Consider the following 21586-nt stretch of genomic DNA (forward strand, 5'->3'; position numbering starts at 1 on the left):
TATATTACAATATGTACAAATAACTTTATGAAATGAAATTGTGTAGTAATTCCCTAACTTTACATTCAGAATTTACTTGTGGGTTTTCCTGCTAGTCTGATATCCTGCAAAATACATTTTAAAACAAGTAGAACTTAAAAATTGTAGGACTGTTCAAGATGTGCTGCCTTACAGTTCTGAAAAGTTGTGTTTGTTCCCAGGTTCCTAGAGTGACATTCGTACATTTTTTGCCATGTCTGTATATTTTTCCTTTAAACATCCACATAGATTTCTACATACAAGATCAACAGATTAAGCAAATTTGACACTTTTAAGTTCTAAGCAGCTGCCATTTTATGGACAAGTCCCGTTTATGTACTTTCTGTTAATGCTGAAATGGATATTTGGATGAATCAATAAAGCAGTTGTCTTGACCCATCATACACAACTTCATATTTATTAGAGACAGTAATGTAGGAGGGATATTAATAATTTCTACTAGCAGCCATTACTTTCCTCCTGGTCTAATTTCCTGAGCATAAGTGATTATGAAGATATCATGATAAAAGAAACAATTTTATAATGTTCTAATTAAGAAAATTCGTAAATGATTTGGGTTATCCTTTTTAAATTTTAAACAATATCACAATAAGAAGATTAGTACCACCTAAATTAAGTTCAATGGCTTCACATTATTTATTATTTGGTCATACTGTAACAATAGTAAAACATTTCTTTAGAGTATATTACAGTTTGTATAATCAATTATCTGTGCTACCTGTCAAAGAAATCTAAGTAATCAACATTGACCTCAGCATTAACATTTATGGTACAACATTTATTGGAATGTATTTTGTAATGCATGCTATAATAAAACACTTTGCATTTGTCATTCCAATTGATGTTGCATCACAAACAATAACAGTGTTTTTATGAATCCCATACCAAACGGCAAATAATAAATACGTCACAAATCTTTGTGATGCACCATCTGTTAGAATGACAAATGCAATGCATTTTATTGCATTACTACAAATGTTTGTAATATACCACTTTTTGGAATGACAGAGATATAGCAAACAGACAGGCACAGAGATACAGAGTCACTTGTCCTTTCACTAAGGGAATAATCTGACAAGATATTACTTTAGCATTTAAGAAACCTTTTGTATGTAGGAAAAAAATAATTTCAGTTATTTGTAAAAACACTTTTGAATTACTAATAATAGACACATCAAAAGTTAAAACTATGGTCAGAATTTAGTTCCGTTTATTTCCTACTATTTTTACATAACAGCCTTTAGTAAGAACAATACAGCAATAAAGCAATAAAAGTATATGATTGTGCAACATTTACAAGCATACAAAAAAGCATATCCAATTAATTGACTACTAAATATTTTTACATCCGCTGACAAGCTGACCAGTTGGCAACAGATTTTACAGTGGACAGAACAAGCCCTGAACACTGCATCTAGGCCTTTGTAGTTAGTTGACGGGCTCACAGCAATGGCAGTCCTGACAGCCTAAGGCCTGGGGGACCTCAGAAAGCAATAAACCGTTCAGAGTGGATACAGCAAGAAGTTGTGAGACATTGACAGATCATAACAGTACGGAGACCCAGCTACTGTATGTAATACCAGAAGCCCACAATAAAGAACAGGACAGCTGACTCAATATAGGTTTTTTAAATAAAAACAATAAACTATGAAAACAAAAACTTGTTTTTAGTTTTCTTCTCATGCCCCAAAGACAAGTAAATCAAGTCAATGGGTGAACCTTGTAAAGAATCAACGCTTTGACAAGGGTTGGTTAATGCCTTGTGCTCAATGCTGCAAGCATAGGCACTAACTACCAGCAAACCTAAGCTGGAATGATTGACTCTAAACTGCTTTTGATAATGGATGAATTCATATTATTGTGTACAAAATATGACTTTAGAAATAAAAAAGGTTTAAAATGTATAATATATAAATACATTATATAATAATATAATAGAAAATCAAAAGTAAAATGTGTGACACTGAGAAAAGTTATTAACTGTATGAAATTAAGGAAAATGAATGAATAGAACTAAAGCTATGTTAATTCACATAGATAATACAACAGCAACGGGGAGAACTGAAACAAAACTGAGTGCCATTATGAACAATGCTGCCCATCCCCTCTCTGATATACCAACACTGAGTACTTTTAGCCAATGACTAATTCAGTAGAGGTGTGTCAGGAAATGCAAATGGGGCTCCTTTATACCAACAGCAATATGTCCGCATAATGAATCACTGGGACTGGGACTGCCAAGTCTGAAGTTTTCTTTCTTTTTAATTTTCTTTTTTTTACAGTCATTCTGGTGTGTGTTCAAACCAAACTGTATGTGTATTTATTTAAAGAGCTTCTGTAAAAAGCTGAAGTTCTCCCTGGGGACAAATAAACCTTTCTTTCTTTCTTTCTTTCTTTCTTTCTTTCTTTCTTTCTTTCTTTCTTTCTTATGAACATCATGTCACAGACACCAGATCTAAATTTATCTCTCCATTTTGATTATTCTATTCTAAATAATTTCTCGATATAATGTATCTCACTTACAGGGAGATAAGAATACTAAGTGTTTCACTTCCTCCAGGCAATTTGCAACACATCCACTATCACTAAGCCTTCTTGGAAGTTTGTTATTTTATCAATTTGTTTTAGTTCTAAAGCACAACTAGAGTAAAGTGCTAAAATGTTTTGTCTTGGAGCAAAATATCATGTTTTAAAACTAAGGACAACTCAAGATAAGTTACATTTTGTCCCTAGTTATACTGCATAAGAAAGTACAAAAGAAAGCATCTTTCTCTCAATAGGGACATAATGTAACCTGCCATCAAAGGCTACTCAGATTGACATTATAATGTATCGACCAGTTCAATGCTTGTATCTAATTTTAACATAGATAATATCTTGAATAAGAATACTTTCATGATGATGATTTTTTAATCATTCCAATGCACAACATAATTGGAATTATTACTAAGTAGCTTATTTGAACTGAGTTTTTTTTACTGTACTTTAAGGGTCTTTAACTTCTCAGACTGATGTTTACGCTGTATATAATAGTAATTAATTAGGATACAGAAGAAAGGCAGGAAAGTATAATTCTCTGTTGCCCTGCCACTCCTGTTCATCTTATCCATGGTATCACTCATGTCATTGCCTATCTCTGTTATCCAATTGATAAATGTTGTAAGAACCATGCAAACAAAGAAACAAAGATGTGCAAACAAGACATAATGTTGTTTTACTTTAAGACAAATAAAAAAAGTGTTTGTAAAAAGTGTATATGATTATCAGGCAAAGAAATTTTAAATTAACAACTGTAAAGGTACCAAAACAGTATAATTGCAAAGATACAGTGTATTGACATTTCATATTTTAATTCATTGTGCTGAAAACTTTTCAAGTAGCAGAAAAAGTCTTACAATAACAAGCAGAACATAGTACATAGCAAAAAGCTTGGTATAATAAAATAAGCCTCCAAACAGTCCTTCAGTATGACTAACTTATCTCCAAACAGAACTGCACCAAAGGGAAATAAAATGAATGAACACTTTTTTTAAATGAATTTTAATGCATCTTACATTGTCTATATAAAAGGCACGTCTTTATCTCATTCATTTGCATTTAGGCAAATTAATGATAGCTCTCCAAAGAGACCTAATGTTTAATATTGTTCATAGAAATTCTTGAGGTAAACAAAATCCAGTGCATCCCGGATATCACTAGACAATCTTAAATGGAAAAGTTAATACATTTCTAGGGCCCACTGAGAAGAGTCCTCTTTAACACAGCAACAAAGTCTTGACAAATACAGAATATAGTTTAGGACATACTACTCTTACACTGCCAACTGACTTTGAAATTTCAAACAGCAAGATGAAGGTCTGAAAGAATGGGCTCACTTTGTGTAATTTATTTACCACTTATGTTGACATCTGAATTAACTTTTTAAGTAAGGACTGAAGAACTGTTAAAAGTGAAGCCACTGGTGAGAAGAGGATCAAGGGACCTGTGCTCAGACGGTAAGTTATTGTCATCAATGGCTTTCAACAACATACATTTTTAGAATTAGCTCATTTTTCCTACAATTGTTCAATATGAGAAACATATTTCCTTAATATTCAATTAGGAATTTATTTCTCAGTATAACAGGTATTAAATATGTTTAGAATAAGTTTCATATTAACATCCATGTACTAGTAAACACAAAGTCTTAATACAACATTTAATAAAAAAATATGTAGAAACTATAAACTACTCACTCTAGTACAATCTTGCACAGTAAAACAGATATTAAATGTGTTTAGAATAAGTTACATATTAATGTTCACGCATTAGTAAACAGAAAGTCATAATACACTATTTAATTACAAATTATTTGCAAACTGTCATCTATTTAACACTGTCCTCTAGCACACTCAGTTATTTTGGCAACATTTTTAATAATATAGTTTAGCTTTTTAATGGGTTTACATGTTTCTACTTTGTTGTAAAGCGTAATCCCATGTAATTAATATGATGAACCAAACATACATAAAATAATGTGTAATAAAGTATTATTTACAGTGCATGGAAACTATTTTAACATATTGTACTGTGTATTCTGCCATACACAAGAAAAGTGGATGGGTTGATTCTGTCAAACAGCAGAGCTACAGCTTAGTGTACAAGAATAAGAAATTTGCATTAGGCAACCATTCACATTTTTGCATCTACAGTAATATCCTGACATTTTTTCAACAGTAAATCCTGAGAAGTGTGAAATGCAAAGACAGCAGTTTCACATATCATTTGAATTTAGTTTAGTGCTATATTTTGGATTGCATGAAAGCACTGCAGTATTAACATAGAGAGAGCAGAGTCCAGAAAACATCTGCATGGCAAGACAAAAAGGTATGCTATGCTACATACTAATCTATATAGTGTAACAGAAGTATGTTCCTGCTTTATTGAAACAAGATACATGTACTGATTCAAATATACCATGATTTAACATTATTCACCTATTTATTGTATGTAAATCAGATTTTCTAAACTATTGGTATTATTTTATTTGTCATGTTGTACCATCAAACTATACTACACACTGTGATGCTATACACTAAGGGCAGTCAGTTTCAAAACAGAGTCAATAATGTGAACAAAATAGAGAATAATTGTAATTTTAGTCAAGTCACTTAACCTTAATTTTTATTCCAGTTGTATTGTTTATTGCACTTTTAAAACACAAAACCAAAAGTGTGCAAACCGTCTGGAATGAATGGTGGCAGATTCTCGGTAGCCTGGGATACAGTTTTTTCATGGCAGATAGTGCAAACAAACCCACTCAGTTCCCCAGAATAAAAATCCATTATCTTGTTAACGGAAAGAACATTCAGAGCATTTTTAAATAAAAGAATATTTTCTATTAGCAATTACTTATGAAAAAAAATAGTCAAGCGAGAACAAGGAATATATTACTAATTAATAATCCTTGTGGATTTAATTATACTAAGTAGGAACACATTGATTTTTTTGCTTTAAATAAACATATTTTATTAATGCCATAGAAGAGAAAATGCTTCATTATAAGTAAGTATTATTTTATAGAGGTGAATTTCAGATTCAAAACTAAAATAACTACAGTAAAAGTGAAAGCAATGAACAGTATGCACATAAGCATATACCAATATTAACATATACACATGTTTCACTATACATATTATACCACACAGTACTCAAAGCCATGTTATTTCATTCACCAAGGCAAGGTTAAAAATATATTCATGAATATGAGGCTGCAACAGAAAATTATCTAAAGAAAAATGCAATTATAGGATTACTGAAACATGCCTAAAATAAAAGCAAATGTCAATACCTGAAAACAGCTCAATTTCAGAGGCACCTTTAATTTTTGGAAATATTTGGCTGCATTAGCTTTTGTATGAAAATTAACAGCTTAACTTACCGAGCAGTCTGTCTATTAAATCTTCACAGTGAAGCAGGCAGTAAGCATCCTTAAAAAAAAACCTTCTTCTAGTTGTTTTTTTAACCTTTCTAACTAAGCAGAAGACGATACACGCTGAATGCACACACACATTGAGACACACTTGCACATGCACGCACACACACACACGCACTCACACTCCAATCACACTCCTATCCAGCGAATCACAGTCTCAGCTTGTAGATGCTGTAGCGTCACACTTTGCATGGCAGCAGGAGAGACAAATGTAAGCTTTAAGCACAAGGCAGATAGAGATATTCTGCTGTAACTCGGCCTGATGAACAGTGCACAGCCAGCAGCAAATACAGTAATTGGTTCCTTATACACCATAAGAACAGTCCAATAAGCCTAACACCCACCTCCTCCTCCCACACTTCTATTCTAACATTGCTCAGAAACCTCCAAGTTTAAGGTAGCATATGAAAATAAATGAGACCTTTTGAAACATTTTATTTTATTAAAGAAAATGAAGATTGCAATTTATTATTCAACGTTTTGAAATCATGGACAATATTTTACGGGATTAAAAAAATAACAAATTTTTTTTTTCTGTGCTTCTGAATGACAAGCAATGAGTATGAGAAATTAACGGTCTTAGTAAGAGCTAAGTATACTTCAGCCAACTCTTTCTTCCTTTTTTCCCCTTGAAAGAAATATAAATTACTCTGTAATTTAATTGCAGAAAGGGTAGAATTAATCTTTGCTGAAATGAATCAGCATAATCATGTCTTCTAACAGGGCTGGTCTTATATTTCATAACATGTACAGTACAGTATAATTTTATAAAATACAAGCATTAAGTCATAAAAACTAAAACATGGTTCTAAAAGTATTATAGCCAGATGATGTAAAATCAAAAAAAGAAAACCAGTGACAATGTTAGAAAGGATATACTGAATATCTATCTACAATACTTCCGTCTCAACAGAACAAGGGGAATTACATGACATCTTAATCTCAGTTTATTATTTTTTTATGAACAAATGAATCCTGCTTTTGAAGAAATCTATTGAATACATTTACAGTGAATACACAGACCCGCACAATATGACGTGTGTTGAAATTTACATATTGCATATCCCATTGACCCACTAATCTGAGAGCCTGCTTTGTAAACACCAGAGCACAAAAGATGCCATTTTTAACTCACTACTATGAGCTTTTCACAGGTCGCAATTCTGTTAGATCACATAAATGACTGCCAAGCAGGGCAGTCTGTAGTTGCTTTAACACAACTGGCACCTCACATGCTCAGCTATTTACTAATGAAGCAGAAAAGAGTTCCATGTAAACCACAAATTAAACTGCATTGGAAACTCATTTTTAATCACTTGCTGTACTATTAAAAATATAAATAATGCCATGCTTTGTATTGCACTGAAAAATACTGCATGTAGATAGCAAATAAGAAACTGCTACCTCCCCATGCAGTGGAGCTATGGCTCATTTCTTCTTCTGTTTTTCTGGGTGACCTTCTCTGTCTGATCCTTTTTAGTTAGCCCCTGCTGTAATTACTGATGTGCCTTTCAACCACATTCCACCACTTCTTTCCATTTGAGAAAAGAGGATGCTGGCTTTCTTCTCAACTGATGACAGTTGTCGAAGGGCCACAACAAGGAGGCTGACCAACCAGGAGTATTCTAGTTTTTGGGCTACAGCCCTTCTTTGCTAGAGAACTATACATTATGATAGTCCCACCTTATTCACAGAATCAAACATTGACCAGGGAGATAAAATAATGTCTCCACCTATCCAGACTCTTCAGACAATTAGTTATTGACACGGACCCTCCATAGGAGGTCCTGCAAGTGCAAATCAAATATTTTGCTAAGACAAGACAGGCAATGCACTAGAGACGAGCTGTACTCAAATTCAGGGAAATAGCATTGTGCCCTCTATATGGGCTCCTTCACAAAAAAATGACAAGCCATAGTACCTATGTTCAGCAGACTGTTTTACTCGTAGTATCCTTATGTATTCCATGGATTAGCCTATTTCTTCTGACTTTTCAAATTATTTAATTAGCATTATTACATTAAGTATTTAATGAATTATGTGATGGTGCTCAGTTTGAAACGTCAGAATTAAAATACTCTATATAATATACTGAAAGAAAATTCCTATTTTAATCATCCCTATAAGATGTATAAATACCCTCCTTATTTTATGCACATTCTGTGCAACACTTGAAGAAAATAGATAAAATAATGCACAGTACATTACCAGAGGAATACATCAGCAGAACTAACCCAATATTATTAAGCTCTTCAGACAACACATTATGTAAATGAGTAAGCCATTAGCTATTTAATTGAGCAGGACATAAACATGTTTTACTAGAATGTCCATATAATCAATACATTGTGTGTTGTGATGCCATTATATCCTAATGTTCTGATCGTGTGAATGGGTTTATCTTTATTAAATGCTGTTTAAATCATTGCTGTACTGAAAGTACTGTATATCTAAATCAGTGTAAGACTGTGTCGATTGCGTTCAGGCAGGAATCACAGAAAATGATTTAAGCTACAATATAAAAGTCCTGGAAGCTCATTCACTGGATGAGTATGTGTCTTTAATCCATGGACTTATAAATTGAAAGAAAGGCTATGGCCTGTGGTTCTTCAGACCTGTATTTTTGAGTGGAAGAATAAAAGAAGCCAGTAAATGTGACAAGAGAAAACAAATCAGAGACCTCAAAGGTGAACTCTTACTACTTCAAGATTTTAACTGTGTGGGAGAATGCTAAAATGAGCAGTTATATGTAGCAGTGTGCCTAATATACAGTATCTGGGAGGCCAGACATAGATGGTTTTCTGTGTCAGTTCTCCAGGAATTACACGGCATTAGAAAACTCTTTTTAGTTTGTAAGCATGTACTCAAGACATGGCCACAAGGATCCTCATACTCGGTTATGAACAATGATGGACATATAGTCTTTGCATAATTAGACATTGTACTAATTGGTAAATGTTTAAGTTTCTTTCATTTGATAACAAGTGTAAGCTATTTATTAAATGAGAAAATTAGCTCAATACTGCAGAAACGCCATAATAAGTTCATTACAAATAGATTGAAAAGGCTAATATTCAGGCTGGAAGCAATGATATTAAACAGCAAGAAAGACAAATAGGATTACTGACAAATTATAGGCCCTTTAGCCATTCTCAAATGGCGCTGTGAGGCTTTCTGTATAATCTTCTTAATTTCTTGGCTGGGTGTTGACATCACTGATAATTTTGATTTATTCTGGGGCAGGTCAAGTTTTTTATTATAATAATCTGTTTCCAAACTGACACTGTTGTGTAGCTTAGAAAAGCACTCATGAAAAGTATGCCATTGAATATTTGGTTTGTTAATAATAAAATTCAATTCAGATTGTGATACCTTTATCTTACTAAGAGAATATTAGGAAGTCTAAAAGTTAACTATGTTTTAGGTTTCAGCTTTGGAAATATTACAAAAGATTCTATTAACAAATTAGAGTTATCTAATAACCATGGTAAGGAGGCTAAATTTAGATCTGAATGTCAGATTTTTTTTTTTAAATAAGGCATTTATAACAACAATCTTATTTGAACAAATACAATTTTTCCTTTATTAGAAACCTGTCTGTTTCACTACCAGCATTGTCATTACTCTGGAATACAGTAAGTCATCAAGACAGAGGAGTGGATGTGTTTCATTGAAAAATGGTTTAGCGTAATCCACATTCTGCAAAGGAATTCTTGTCACTTGAACTAATTAAAGCACTTCTAGTATCTCTAAGGACCATACTCCATTTTTCTGCAGTAATATATTTCTTCTGTAACCTCCAATCTTTTATTCACATAAGAACTGTCTGAATTTCTAAAGTGTGTTTGGTAACATGACAGAACATTATTTATACAAAAATTTCAACATCCATATTGATGATTATTATTTTAAGACTAAGGGATGTTGGATTTTGAGTTTATACTGCATGAACTGGAATATATGGGTTTAAAGATCACACAAACTTGACTTGGTAATTATGCACAGGACAGACATTAGTAGGTCTGATATTTGGGAAGTTACTTTGTCAATGCTTCTTTTGTATATTATTATATACTAGCAGGAGTACCCGGGAATCTATAACCGGTGAATTTCCCAAATGAAAGAAACAGAACATAGAAACTGAAGAAACAGTTTTCTGATTGACATTTTATTGTGTCTGCTGTGGCATTTCAGACGCCCTTGAAATAGACTTGGTTGTGGCATCTGAAGTGGACCTTCCAATTCTACGTCTTTTTTTCGGTGGCATGGGTATATTAGCAAAAAGCAGAACAATTATAATGTATGGAATAAGCACCACAGTGAGATGAATTTACGTTATTTACAATATATTTGGAAAGCGAACAAATAAGCACCAATCAGTCAGAAAGAGCAACACTGAAATTGTACTGTTAGGCGGAAAGGGAGCAAATAGCACCACAAATACGGAAAGCCAGTGGGAAAGAGTAGCACTGAAACTGTACTGTGAAAAATGGCGGGGAGGGGTGCTCTGTTTCTAAGGAGCGTCTGTGTTGAAACGTGATGCCATCTAACGGACGTTGGAGATGGTAACTACAGAGAAAAGTGACATACAACCAGTGCTGCGTCTGGGGAAAATGGTGGGGGAAGGATGCTGTGTTTTTAAGGCGAGTCTCTGTTCAAACGTGCTTGCATATAACGGACGTTTGTGAATGAAATACAGCACTATCAGTGCGTGTGGGAGTGTGACCCGTGGAAACGTGGGTGTGTGAGCCGGTCACGCGCACTGGGTCGTTCATGTTTTACATCAATACGCCAGTTACCCTTCACCTGATCAAAGCAGTCGGCCTTCTGATACTTGGACACTTCAGCCATCTGTTGGCAATTTAAAGAAAAATGGGTAAACAGCAACACACAGAGACCAAAGCTGCCGCTAGATGGCGCCGCAGTGAACGTCTGTTGCAACATGTGGCCATCTTGTTGATGATAAGTACAGGGATGTGTGCCGAACGTTGTGTCGGTGAAAAGGTTCCCTGTGCTTCACCATGAACATTTTTCCAAACCAAACATACCCCATGACCTTCTCCTGGTCACAAAGGAGCCCCATCCCTTGTTTGTTGCCGATTGGACGCGCAGTGCAGATTTGTATGGTGGACAAGCAAACATACATACACACATCAACTCTGCTTTATATATTAGATAGTACAAAGCAAAGCAGAGTTTAAATGATACAGCTGCAAAGAGAAAAGTTCCAGTCATCACAACACAGAAGCACCATTAATGAAACCCTGCCACTGATTTGAAGGTGTCTTTTAACACTCACATTCTTTTTCACATGAGGCTTTCTTTTAATAGTAAAGACCAATTGATGTGAAAATCTACAAATGCAGTATAATTAATTAACTGGTATAGACCTAAAATTACTTTAATATTATGACTGTGTTTGAAAGATTGCAGGTCTTTGGGAACCTATGTTAAGGAGCTTAAAAATGCATTAGCGTGCTGAAGGGTTCAGTAGAAGTAAACCAATCAGATGTGTATGATTCATTTTACCAACCAATTTCTTCTACATAAAATTTTTAATCAGTTTCAAGTCAGTCCACCTTCTGAAACTATAAAATAGTAATTCAAAGCAGTAGGTATATATTCCAAATTCTACATGATAGAAACACATTTTTAAAGCTGAGGGCACACCTGAATAATCAATTTGCAATTGTCAATTTTGATTTTCCTAAAATATTTATATAAATTTTTAGGAGAATAAACTGTACATTTGATGGATGTATGCATGCAACTAGCCAACTTAGAAATCACAGTTAAACTGCATATGTTTGGGTATGTTTAACAAAAACTGAGAGTGTGCAGAGAAAAACCATTCAGACACAGAGAGAACAATGTGCACAATAACCTGGTGCACAATTTCAACCCGGAACACTATATCTGTGAGACAGTAGTGCTAATCAGTGTGCTGTCCAGCAGCCCTGTAAGTTATTAGGTATTATGTGTCATATATAGACTGCTGTCTTATTCAAAATTTTAATGAACTGTTGTTATATGGTTTGCAGTGCACTGGTGTGTTCTTTAGTGATGCCAGGATAGGATAAACTACCTACACAACCCCAAATTGCATTAAAGGGTTTGACATTGTCCTGTTTTGTTATGTTGGTAGACAGGCTATAGTATTAATCAGTGAGACATAGTTTTTCCTTCAGTACGTTGTGTCTTTTCTTTATTCAGTCATTTGTGCCAGTTATGTATGTGCATTTTGTTACAAAGTAGTTTTTACATTTTTTTCTTTGGCTGTGTCACCATGCTTGGCAGCAATAGCAGCAGTAGTGTTAGCAAAAAAAGGCCATTTACTATGAGCTTAAAGAGCCTTTATACTATAGGCAGTGAGTCTACCTGAAAATGCATGAGTTACCACAGCTCTAGTCACCTCCGGTTGATTAATTGGGACAGTGAGAGAATGAGAAAAGAGAAACACTATGGAGGATCCTAAACCATGGAAGAAGGGCACAGGAAAAGTGTGCAAATGCGCACTTATGTTACAATTCTCCTCTCAGCTGCCTTGGTTAGTCTAGGTTTCTCCCAGCTAAGAAGTTTAGTTGAATACAGTAACAATTCACTGTGTATGTGGAGTGTAAACATTTTGTCTCCATGTCTGAGCTTTTCTTACAATTACTCTGACTTTCCTTCAATAACTTGTGCTTGCAATGGATTTTTCTGAAATGGTTTGAGGTTGAGGTTGATGTTGAGGATGTAAAGAAGTGGGCCAGGACAGATTCTGATTGACTGAGATTCTGAATTAGGTTTAGTGACTGTAATATACCGTATTTACCCATGTAAATTTTTTCCCGAAAATTAGCATTAGAAAATCAGGTGCGCGTCATATACGAAGAAATGTGCGCGTCATACACGAAGAAACTGATTGGGCTCGCTCACTCGTTTGCTCGCTCGCGCACTCCCACTCTCTCTCTCGCTCACTGCTCGCGTACTCGCGCTCTCTCTCTCTCACTTGCATGCTCGCGATCTCGCTCAACAGTGCTCGCTCTCTCTTTAAACGCTTCCTATACAATCACAAAGAGCATCGTACACGGGGCAAAACTTTTTTAGCAAGTTTCTTTGTAAAAATTAGGGTGTGCGTCTTACACTCGGGCGCGTGGTAAAGGAGTAAATAGGGTAATTAAATCTTACACACCCGATCTGTTCATTTTCAAATAATATTGCATTAGTGCAATGGTGTTTTCTGATTGGTACTATACAGGTCATAAAATGATTTCTTCAAAATGTCACATATATCTGTCTCTTTCTTTTTTTCCCCAGTGCTGCATTGACATCATGGACGAGATGGTGTGAGCTTATTCAGTGCGAGCAGGAGCCAGTTGCTGTGTGCTACAACATGCTTGACCTGGCGGCGATCAACACACATGTACTGTGCAAGGAATGCACAGTTGCCACTGAGAAAAGAAGAGTGTTCTGTTCTCACTTTGCAGAGGAACTTTGTTGTTGTTTCTTACAAGAAAAGGCTATGGAAAAAGAAAAAGAGGATGCATCATCGAGGAGCTTCTGTTCCAAGGCTGCTGCTTCCTCCAGGTGCTGCTTCAAAGTAATAGGAACCACTGCATAGAGAGAAGTGTGTACGTTGCAAGAGGTACACATGTCGTAAATGTAGGAAGGATGGCCCTTATGTGTGTTGGAACTGTTAACATTTGAATTTGATGATTGTATATAGCGCAGAACTGACCTCTCTATGCTATTATTTCCTCTGCATGTCCTGGAGTACAAAAGAAACACCACCATGCACTAAAATGTGGAGATTGGGCAAGGTCAGGGAAAAAAAAAACTCAGTCACTGATTACAACCCCAAGAAGACATGTGAATGAATATGAATAATATGAATAATGTTGCATCAGTGCCACAATGTTTTCTAAAATGTACTATACAGGTCATAAAATGAATTACAGTAGACCCCTGCGAAGTCGCAGTTCAGGGTTCGCGGACTCAGTCGTTTGCAGATTTTTCCTTAGAACCTAACTATTAATTGTTAGCGGAAAGTGCAAATATCCTCCGCAATTTTTTATGCCTTTTTTGTGGCAATACTGTGCTGTAGAGAGAACCGCAGCTTGGGATGGTAAAAGTAGCCAACAGAATTTGAAACTGCAACTCCCAGCAGTCCCTGCAGTGGATCTGATTGGTCTTCTGCTGAGAACAGGAAACAAACGCTGAGGGAAACGCGGTTTGGGATGGTGAAAGTAGCCAATCCGAGAGCATTATTCATTTCTCCTTGCTGCTGATTGATTGCTGCCCTGTGATGCGACACCAGCTGAGTGTCCTCGTGTTATTCATTTTGTTATTGTATTTATTTTGTTATTCTTAAATGCACAAGATGTCGCCGAATCACCCTGCACCTTCTAAGGCTTCTGGCACTGAGCCTAAGTGCCAGAAGAAGTTTAAAACACTCCAGGAGAAGGTTGAACTACTGGATTTGCACCGGGAACTAAAAAGTTATGCTGCAGTAGCGTGCCACTATGGCATTAATGAAAGCACTGCACGCTACATAAAGAAGAACGAAGCAGCTATCTGGAGTACCGAATCTGTAAGTTTCTGGGATAGTGCCGAAAAGAGAACGACCGTAAGGAATAAAAATATCATCAGGATGGAATCTGCCTTTGCATTTTGGATCACCGGCTGCAGGAAGAAGAACATCCCCTTGGATGGTAACATCATCTGTGAGAAAGAAAGGAAATTGTACCAGCAGTTCGCTACCGGAGACAATGTAGCAACTTCCCATCACAATGTTCCTGAAACCTATAAAGAAAAGCCAGCATGAAACCCCACTAGAAGAAGACCCGTCCAGAGATACGACTCCTCCTGAAGTGCCTGAAGAAGAGGTGCCACCCGAGGAGTTTTTAATCCTCTGCATCGTATTGCACAGCAACTTCATCATCTTCATCAATATCATTCATTATTGGTGAGTACCTGTACATTTTACTGTATTTTACATAAATGAAATTATTATGTATTTACTCTACTTATAACAAAGAAAACGACAGTGCATACCAAAGAAAACGCGCTTGCATGAATTACAGTACGTATAGCGGTAACATCGGTATTTTACATTCTAGCACCGTGGGAGACATAGCAGTACAGTACTGCACAGTAGACAGGTTTACCTTTACATTCTGCTTCTAGGTAACGTATTAATGAATTAAGCTGAGTTTGCAAAGAAATTAGTGCTTTGGGGCATACTGTATTTAGGGTTTAAACTATAAAAATAGGCATTTAACAGGCATTTTTTAACCACATCCAAAAGTTGTGGTTTTTCACAATTCGGGGTGCTCTAGGAACGTAACCCCGCAAATTTTGGGGTGTAATGTACAGTAAACCCTCCTCGATCGCGGGGGTTGCGTTCCAGAACCCCCCGCGATAGGTGAAAATCCGCGAAGTAGAAACCATATGTTTGTATGATTATTTTTATATATTTTAAGCCCTTAGAAACTCTCCCACACTGTTTATAAATATTCTCCGCACAGTTATACAGTAAACCCTTGTTTATCGCGGTTAATCCGCTTCAGACAGATAAATGAATTTCCACGAAGTAGGATTCTTTATTTATAAATCTCATATTTTCGCAGTTAGAGCACAGAAAATCTGTTTACGACCTTCTAAATACGTTTTTAACATTATTAGAGCCCTCTAGACATGAAATAACACCCTTTAGTCAAAAGTTTAAACTGTGCTCCATGACAAGACAGAGATGACAGTTCTTTCTCACAATTAAAAGAATGCAAACATATCTTCCTCTTCAAAGTGCGCGTAAGGAGCGGAGAATGTCAGAGAGAGAGAGTAAAGTAAACAATGAAAAATGAATAGGGCTGTTGCGCTTTTAAGTATGCAAGCACCGCAATAAAGCAGCGGCAATGAAGGGATCAATGCGAAGGTAGCCTTTCAGCATTTTTTACAGGAGCGTCCGTATCTTCTAAGCAAACAGCCTCTGTGCAAAAGCCCTCTGCTCACATCTCCTCCGTCAAGCGCAGAAGCGCCAGAGAGAGAGAGAGAGCGCGAGATTAAAGCAAACAATCAAAAAATCAATAAGTGTGCTTTTGGACGCACCTCGATAAAGCGGCATTTCTTAGAGGAGCGTCCGTATCCACTAGGCAAACAGCACCTCTGCTCACACCCCCTCCGTCAGGCGCAGAGAATGTCAGAGAGGGTGAGATAGAGGCAGAGACAAGCAAACAATCGAGCACCGCGCAGGAGGCATATCTTATAGCATTGAGGAGTTTTAGTTAATATGTAATACGTGCTCTGATTGGGTAGCTTCTAAGCCATCCGCCAATAGCGCCCCTTGTATGAAATCAACTGGGCAAACAAACTGAGGAAGCATGTACCATAAATTAAAAGCCCATTGTCCGCAGAAATCCGCGAATCAGCGAAAAATCCGCAATATACATTTACATATGCTTACATATAAAATCCGCGATAGAGCAAAACCGTGAAAGTCAAAGCGCGATACAGCAAGGGATCACTGTATTCTAAATATAATATATACCCATGTCTCTGTTTTTTTGTCAGTGTGGCTTTGACATAATGGGCCATAAGGTGCATACATCGTGAGCAGGAACACTGAATAAAATTGAATAAAAAAAATTTAAGTGACAATGAGATACGAAGAAGGCAGATTCCCCACTATTTCTGTGTCAATTTTATCCCCCCGGATCAGAGAATTTCCAGTTCCATTGTCTCAAAACACCACTCACATCTATAGTTATTCCCAGTTTCAAATAAAAACTAACAGCGTCAGATCTGGGTGGGTTGTATTGTGATTGTGACTGAAAGAATAAAAGTGAAACAAAAATGCTAACTTTTGCAAGTACTATAAATTGAAACTGGCTGTTACAGACGCAAATCAAATGTATGTTTTTATTGTATAATATTAACAATAAGAGCAGCTCACTACTCAAAATGGTAAATTTGCGCGGCACCCAGGATTGAACACACAGCCTTTTGAATACAAATTAGCTGTTCTTACTGCTGTACCATGGAAGCTGTTGTATTGTACTTGCACCTTTTGTGAAAGTGTTTATTTGATATTTGGAGTTCAGCCTTCACACACTATACAGTTCATGTTGACATTTTGTCATTTATTACTAAAACATGAAAAATGTTTCTGTTTTAACAATATGTTTACATAGATTGTTGTAGACACAGAACACACATGAAATGTACTGTATGTATTCCAAATAACAATCTATTATTTCCCTTTTAAAACTCTAGCACTTCACTCCAAGATAATCAAGGCTTGAGCTGGGAGAACTTCTTGCTGTTTCTGCGGTGGTGGGGAGGATGGTATAGCAGGCTGCTTGTGTTGATTGACACATTTACAGGACAAAAGACGCTGATGGAGAGGTGCAAAGAGATTTAAGGTGGGCCAGATTTACTAGTTTTTTTGTAGGCTTTGGTAATTCTAGTGTTAATATCTTACTTTTGCTTACTAGCAAACTGGACTTCCATGAGGCAAAAGTTTGGTGGACTTTAGAAAATTATTACTACATGTATTAGTGTGTCATTCTAGATTGTTTTGCCACTTACCTACTAACACCAGGAAGGATAACTTTTTGTTTTGTTTTTGGTGTCATTTTGCAATGTGCAAAATGCCTATCTCTCCTAGCTTCTTTGATCTTCATCTAAACACAGCACTTAGTTACAGATCAAATTCTTATGTACTGGCAATAAGTATTTGTATTTTATGTCTGGTTCAATTGACCTGGACAACATTCTGAATAAAAAGTGACTGAAGCACAAAAAATAAATAAATTTAAAAAAAGCACAAACAATTAAAATAAATATTTAAAAATGACACACATCGAAGTAAACTTTTGTATCATAAGCTAGTGGTAATGACACAGTGACATGGTCTTAATATGCAGATTTGAGTAACTAATCAACCATAAACAGTCATAAATACAGAACAGATATAAGGTGTAGCCTGCCTGTAGACATTTTCTAATGGAACAGCAGTGTCTGAATATGTTTCAATATGGACTAAAGCTTGTACAAACATTGCACTGGAGACAGCAGCCACATTAGTGTCTACTATATACACAGTATGTACCCTGTACACCAGCATTGTGTATGATTTTGACAATGTGCACCCAGCCGGTGTGTGAGTAGTAATTACTATTATATATGTTGTTTTCATAACTTACTTTGATTTATATTAAATCTTAGCTTTGAATGATAATAATGTACTGCATACACAATACTATATGTGCTAATATTTAGAGAACCTACAAGAAATACCTGCAAACTTATTATGTACTGCATAATAAGTTTTAATTTGTGATAAATATTTTTTTCATGACTTGATTGTTAATTAAACATCCACTGCAATATGATTCTTGGTAATGGAAACACTGATTAAGATTCAAACCCCTGTTGCTTAGATACTGGTAAAAATGATTTTTTACAGCATCTAAATGTTCAGGATCCTTGCCAGAGCATTAAACTGGAAATAAAGTAGGTCATCGTAACCTAAATTTAATACAGATCTATAACTTTCTTAGAGCAATTGTCAGTTTAATAATGTGACAATTTAAAAAGTCTGAATCTTTCCCACCTTAATCCATTTGTAGTGAGCGCAGAAGAAAATGTAGGTCAGTGTTGACTCAGTTAAAATTAAACGAAAAGGCTACAAGTAACAAATAACCATATACTGTACTGTACATTACATTCAAGGTGGGCATAAAAACACCTCGTCTTTAGACAAACACACACACAAGCACATATAATATAATATAATATAATATAATATAATATAATATAATATAATATAATATATAAAGACTAAAAAATGTAAAGCATATTAGTTTTATCCATCCATCCATTTTCCAACCCGCTGAATCCGAACACAGGGTCATGGGGGTCTGCTGGAGCCATTCCCAGCAAACACAGGGCACAAGGCAGGAACCAATCCTGGGCAGGGTGCCAACCCATATTAGTTTTAGCAAAACAAGAATGTCATACAGATTTTGAGTTTTTAGAGTGAAAACTGAAGAAAGCAATATTGAAATTCTATCTGCTACATCAAATTTAGCATGGGTCATTATTATCAGCATCAGCACTTTGTCAAAATGAAGCAGACATTGCGTGATGACAGACAGAGCTACAAAGGGGTCAGAGGTTCAGTAAGTACATATAATTCACTGTTGAAAATTAAATTCTTAATGCCTTTAATATACAGATACCTATGGGTTTTCCAAAATTTAATTGAAAAACTGAGTATCCATTTGTAAAACTATGTCGTGAATCACTTTAGAACACTTAATTTTAAAATGGCCTGCCTATGATATAAAGTATATCAAAGATAAGTAAGTCAAAGATGACACATGACTGCCAAGCATTGTCATTTCTAATTTGAATTTCAGGTAGATTTGTCTCTTAAAAGTATGATGTTTGTCTAGTTTTACTTTGGCATAAACTGCAACACAAGTTAAGTACTTTTAGGAAAAGATCTATTGTACATCTGTTCATTTAATAAATATATATATGTGAATTTTTTAAGCAAAGAGAGTCGTTGAGAATTAATCTGCATCTTGAATGTGAAAACATATTGTAAAATAGCTTATACATGTAATTTTTGAACAAAATATCATCAATATTTTGAGATACAGCCATTTTAAATGAAGACCAGCTGTACACACTTCATCAGTGCATTTCTTCCTTCAGAACAACCTTTCAAATACCCAGGTTTGCACTTGAAAAACAAAATCACAATAAACTTGTGCATGCAATGTGAATCGTGTTTTAATGTGTGAAAATACTAAATGTAAGAATGTTAAATTAAGGCTCTACTGTAAATTTCCACTTCCACCATTGTAGGTGGCAACAATTTAGTGTTAAAACATGGATTAACTAAAACACAACCAGGTGGGAGGGAGTTGTAGACCTAGAGTGCAATAAACAACATGATTAATGCAAATCAACAATTGTGTTAAAATTTATACCAGTTCAGATTGCTATCGGTCTGTTATGGTTTCCCAGTCAACCTAAAACCAAGGAAGCCAATTATGACAACTAAACAAAAACAAACAATATTCACTGATCCAATTTCTAGATGGTAAATAAGTGAAACCTACACAGGAACATTGGGATGCATTTGCAACAACCATCTATAAATGGGACACAAGTCCATCGTAGGGCCTGCTTACCCACACATACCTGTCAGTTTAATGTTACCAACCAGTGCCTTTAGGATTTGCCTCGGAGTGAATGTAACTGTATCTTATGATGGCCTGCCACCATGTTCATGGCCAGTTCCTGTTTGGTACCCTAAGCAGATGGTTCCTGTGATGCTGAACAAGATATTACTACTTCAAAAATGGATATTTAGCTGTAACAGCAGTGTATATTGATAGTAAAACATGTTACATTGAAAAAGTAACAAAATGATATACTCTTTATCTATTCATTAGTGGGGAGCTATTTTTGAAGTTAATGAAAGAACAAACCATCAGCAAACTGTCTGTGCACGTGATCCATTTTAATCACACATTGCATAAAGCAGGGTCTTTGGTGCCTGGGTATTTAAGCAGCCATCAAAGCATATCCTGAATATTTATCAATGCATTCAAAGCTGATTTAGAATATTATAGAGATCTGCTTCATTGGGTGCAACAGTATCACAGCCTGTGCAATGATAAACACAATAAGCATTCAAATAATAGAAAAAGATCTGAGGAAATGAGGAAATTGGTTGCAGTGGCAGTATGTGAATAAAAAGGAGGCATGTTTATTTATGCAAAATACCGGTGTATGAAATGGAAAAGTATAAGAATATTTTAACTCTTTCTTTATGGACTTTTGTATCTAAATCTGAATATGGTATACAATAAACACATTTCAAAAGGAAGCTTCATTTGGCTTAAATCACATACAAAACATAAAAAATATTATTAATTTATTTAGCAGACATCTTTAACCAAAGCATCTTACAAAATAGTTATAATCATACAAGAATGGTTAGCCCCGGGATCTCAAACTCCAGTCCTGGAGGGCTGCTGTGGCTGCATGTTTTCATTCTAAACCTTTTGTTAATTAGTGACCTGTTATTGCTGCTAATTAACTTCTTTTGAATTAATTTTAACTGCGGCCCTCCAGGACTGGAGTTTGAGATCCCTGGCTTAGCCAGTGTAAGCATCAAAAGCAACAGAGAACAGAATACAAAAATGAACAAGAGGGAGTAGTACTGTTGCTACTATAATGTAATTATACCTGTAGTGAAAGAAAGACAAAAATCAATATCTTAAGCTCTTTGTCAATACAACAGCAGATATCCTGTAGAAGAGTAACTAAGCAGTTCAAAAATATTTAATGAAAAGGTGTATTTTCAAAAGATTTTGAAGCGTAAGTAAATTAAGTGCAGTTTTCAATAGACAAAGAGAGATTAAGTCACAGCTTTGGAGCTAGATTGGAAAAACACTCTTTGCACATCTGGCAAGAGAAAGAACAGCAGACAAGCAGAGGCAGTACAGAAACTGTGGAGAGACCAAAGACGATATTGAGGAGTAGAACCATTCAGAGGAAGCCAAAGAGACC

General features: G+C 35.5%; 1 protein-coding gene across 31 annotated transcripts in view; it reads right to left on the reverse strand.

Annotated features, from left to right (window-relative positions):
* The window catches only part of dlg2 (discs, large homolog 2 (Drosophila)), a 1682723-nt gene that overhangs the window by 169006 nt on the left and 1492131 nt on the right, over positions 1-21586 (reverse strand). Inside the window, exon 1 of one of the 31 annotated variants that reach the window (XM_039744380.1) lies at positions 5960-6160. The exons of the other annotated variants lie outside the window; for them this stretch is intronic. The gene's annotated coding sequence lies outside the window, so the exon portion shown is untranslated. Of the gene's footprint in view, positions 1-5959; positions 6161-21586 lie in introns of those variants that run through there. 31 annotated transcript variants of the gene reach the window in all.

This window comes from Polypterus senegalus, chromosome 2 (genome assembly GCF_016835505.1).
Source record: "Polypterus senegalus isolate Bchr_013 chromosome 2, ASM1683550v1, whole genome shotgun sequence".
Classification (NCBI taxonomy): Eukaryota; Metazoa; Chordata; class Cladistia; order Polypteriformes; family Polypteridae; genus Polypterus; species Polypterus senegalus.